This window comes from Mustela erminea, chromosome 15 (assembly GCF_009829155.1).
Source record: "Mustela erminea isolate mMusErm1 chromosome 15, mMusErm1.Pri, whole genome shotgun sequence".
In the NCBI taxonomy this organism is placed as follows: domain Eukaryota; kingdom Metazoa; phylum Chordata; class Mammalia; order Carnivora; family Mustelidae; genus Mustela; species Mustela erminea.
The window spans coordinates 40,310,200-40,314,770 of NC_045628.1; positions in this window are offsets into that span (position 1 = coordinate 40,310,200).

Genomic DNA, 4,571 nt, shown 5'->3' on the forward strand with positions numbered 1-4,571 from the left:
TATCTTACAGATCTTTAAAGCTCTGTTTTCCTTCTGGGACACTTTCCCCCACTCTTCATTTGGACCATCTTGTCTAGAGATTCTAGGCCATGCCACCTTTGAAGAAATCACTCCTTTATATTTGACAAGTTTTTGGGTCTTTGTTGAAAAATTGTGTTCATTTTTACATTCCCCATTATGAGGTCAATGATAGTGGAGTTAAATATTCTAGTGCTTTGAGGGTAACACATTAGATTCCTTTTACTTTCAGGTGAGCTTTCAGAACATATCAGGAAGAAAAAAATTGTTTGCTTCTTTGTGGAAGAGAGTATGAAAATGTATTCATGCATTATTATTTTTTCCTTAACCCTTCCTGGTTTGTCACAGAAAAATACTACTTTAAAGATGTTTTATCATGATAAGTAACAACCTAAAATTAAAATGTTGAATTTACTTAGGTGTATAAAATACATGTCTTAGGGAGATAAATATGAATATAGAAAAGAAAGAAATCTTTGTACATTTGATTTTATTTATCTTTACCAAAAAGCCATAAAAGCATTTGCTTTTAAATATTTAAATGCCAAAAGAGGAAATTTGGTTTTGCCGTAAAAGTTCTCAGAAGAAAATCTGGTCTTGATCTTGTCTTTTATAGTCATGTTTTGCATCTTGAGAGCTTTTTCTTTGCTCTACCAATAAAATTATTCTTTTCTTCTGTTGTTACTAGTAGTGTTCCAAAAACATGACTAACTACAAAGCAAATCTCCCAATGCATGTGTCAAAACAATGTGATACATGCCTGAGTGTAATAACAGAAACAAAGCTCTGGTGATGTTTCTAAAGCAACACTTAATTAAGTTGTTGTTCATGCAGTAAACACAACATCAGACTCTTGGGTCCAGCATTCTGAACCAGGGGACAACATAGCTTCACAGTCTCAGAAAACAGGACATGTTTTGAGCAGAGCAAAAACACTCATCCAAAAGGAAAAGCAGACATTTTAATAGATTATCTGATTAAACTGATTAAACTAGTTTTACAAGCCCATTTTATTTTAGAGGCAAGGATAGCAGATGGAAAAGGTATTGTGATAGTTGATAGACGCATCAAACTTAGCAAAATAATACTATGGAAGACTAATCTCACTTTAAGCTTAAAAGATAAATGGAAAATTGTTTTCGAATTATAATTGGGATGGACATAATCTTATTTCTTATTTTGAAATCATGTTTAACTCTTAACACTAACATAGGACAATATCTATGTACAGTTAAAGCATATACAGAGGAAATAAAATTCTACTAAAATGACTAGATGAATGAATGATATTGGTTTTATAATGTAAATTATTCTTGCCTGTGGATATTTTGTGTTACCATTTGTGTTAGCTTAAAATTAAAGCAATATAGACTCAAGGTCCATGGTACTAAATATATGAGAGAACATTTGCCTGATTATTAAATGTATTATCTCCTAATTTAAAAAGTCAATTTAGGAGCAGTTAAAATTCAAGATACTTTCTTTATACCCACCTTAAATCGTATTTATCGTCCAATAATTGTGCATTTTGATTAGATGTATGAGTGATAGAAATATCACTTGTTTAAGACATATTCTGATGAAATAAAATAATTTTCTCTAGACCCATAGAAAATAAGTAATTATTTATGTACTTAAGTTCTGGTTTTAACCTTATAGTATATTTCTTCCCTAAATTATAGGAAAGTGTTCCAGAAGTTGAGTTAATGTTATAGCAAATGGGCCAGGTAATAGCAATGTTGTAAAAGTACAATACTGGCTAATGTGCTTACACAAGAGGGTAGAAATGGGATTTAGCAGGGTCAGGGGAAAGGTAAGCAGAATATAAGAGATAGATTTAATAAAATCCATGAATAATGACAAATATAGAAAACAGTTGGGAGGTCAACATAAATCACTATAGTAGCTTGTCTGAGACATTTGATTTGGTTCTCCCAAACTCCAGTCCAACTTCATTCAATTTGGAGATAATAAAATGGCTGAAAACAACCTTCCCACACTCTCTTACAGATAGGGCCAAGATGAAGTAGGGTATACTCATAGTTCGTACACCTATAAGGCTTGGAAAGCAGACATGAGGCAAAAGCTGTTTCCTGCTGCTGTTTTCTCTTGCAAGCAAGATCAGGAGATGTGGGGAAGTGTGGTGTCCAAACTCAACATCTAGTTTCTGGCTTTCTGGGCACCAAAAAGCACTGCTGAGCAGTCTTGGTGGCTGCAGTGTCCACAGCATCTTCTCGTATTCCTGATTGGAGCTAGATGGTAATATTTCAAATCAGTAGTGAAATGATATAACCTCTTCACTGTAGTATCTCCCTGCCTTCCAAAGCTGTGGCTAGCTTTATTTATTTTTTTTTGGGGGGGGGTGGTTAACTCTTCTTTCCCTGTATTAAATTCATTTCTGACTGAAATAAGTAGGAGGGTTTCTATTTTCTATACTGAACTTTGAGTGACAGATAGACACAATATTTGACTACAGTGTTATTGATGATAAAGAATGAACGATAAGGAATGAAGGAGGACAAATGGGTAAGAAAAGAAGAAGGTTGAAAAGATAAAGGAAGAGAAAATGACGTTTCTTACTGATTATTGATCACTTGTAAGAACTGGACTGCCCTTATTACGTTCACTTATTTGAATTTGTTGGAGGACAGATGTGAACTTAGAAAAAACAAAAATAATAAATCTACCCATATTCCACTTATTCTATTTATAGCTTCAGCTCAGAATAAAAACAGAAGCATATTTGGTACAACAAGCCTTCTTTCTCAAAACACGCACTCAGACAGGGCCAGAGCTAGTATAATGACATTAAAAGAGCACAAGTCTTGTAAAACAATGAGTCTGCTCTCCATGGATAGTTTTAAAAATCTGTTAATAATCCCCCAATATTTTGACTTTCCAATAATGACTACTTTCATATTTTCATAAAGAATAACATATCAAACATACATCAAAAGTTTGGACTTTTCTCTAGCTAATGGCCTAGGGGAAGACTGATATGCTTATTAACAATCTAACACTATGCATGAAACTTCACTCACCCTCCATCTTACTCCAGTCCAGAGGGGCCCAGTCTTTATCTCAAAGTCAGCCATGCTTGAAATCCATTCTTCCAGAGGTTAAACCACTCTGCCTACTAAGCCAGTTTAAAAAATAACAAGAACAAACCAAAATGCCCAGTTCGTCCCTTTTTGATTCTTCCTCCTCTCCCTGTTTCTAGTTTCTATTCATAGAGCAGAGTCCTAACCCATGTACCTAATCATTTATTTACCTTCCCAATCTCAGCCAGTGCCACTTCTTTTGGAGAGTCTCTTCACTTATATTACTTAGTCTATTAACTGGATTCTTGAATATTTTTATAAGCTAATCAGAATGCTTATTACCTCGTCCCATATTCATTCTCTTCATGGATTCCCCAGTGTTACACTCTGAATAGATATCCCGAAACCCATCCCTGTCCCCTAATATTACCCATCTTCCACTGGAAACCACTATGTACAGAGCTAATTAAGAATGACAGTGCTATGGGGCGTCTGGGTGGCTCAGTGGGTTAAGTCTCTGCCTTCGGCTCGGGTCATGATTTCAGGGTCCTGGGATCAAGCCCTGCATCAGGCTCTCTGCTCAGCAGGGAGCCTGCTTCCTCCTCTCTCTCTGCCTGCCTCTCTGCCTACTTGTGATCTCTCTCTGTCAAATAAATGAATAAAATCTTTAAAACAAAAAGAAAAAAAAAAAAGAGTGACAGTGCTATACTTCTTCCCCTGTACCTACTATTAAATCCTCAGCTTCTTTTCTGAAACAGCCATTGTCTACATTTGTGCCACATGTCCCCCTACATCCTCACAAATGACTCCACCTTCTTATAGGTTGATATATTTTTGTTCTAAAACAAAATAAAGAATAATTGATATGAAATGTAAATAACCAAACTATGAAATATTCCTAATATCCAAAATTCTTTCCAAAAAGTTATTTTATTTCATTTAGGCAAAGAAGCTTACCTCTAGAAAGGTAACCTCCATAGGGATAGATACTCTATTTTAGCAATCACTATGTTCCCAGATCTCAATATAATCCTTCATACAAGGTAGCATACCTTTAATAATTTTTATATGAAAAAACAAAAAGGAATTTATGAGTTTGTTGTCACTCAAAGATAGTTATTATTAACTATAGTTAGTTTATGTTGAGTATAATTTACTATGTATCCCTGAATGTTACAGGTTATAGACACACATTCGATTTCCCATAGGAAATGTAGTTTTTATTTAACGCTGAAAAATACATTGTCTATGAAACTAATTACTACCATTGACTACTTTCAATATTCTTAGCCGAGACAAAAATAATACAGAAGAGAGTGAATTACCTAAATGTCTCTGAAAATAATCTGCTCAAACTCAGAGAAATAGGGGAGTACTTGAGTGGTGCATTCAGTTGAGAATCCAAAAGAACTCTCTTGGTTTCAGCTCAGGTCATGAACTCAGGGTCATGGGATAGAGCCCCATGTTGGGCTTCGTGCTCAGCGTGGAGTCTGCTTGACAATCTTTCTCCCT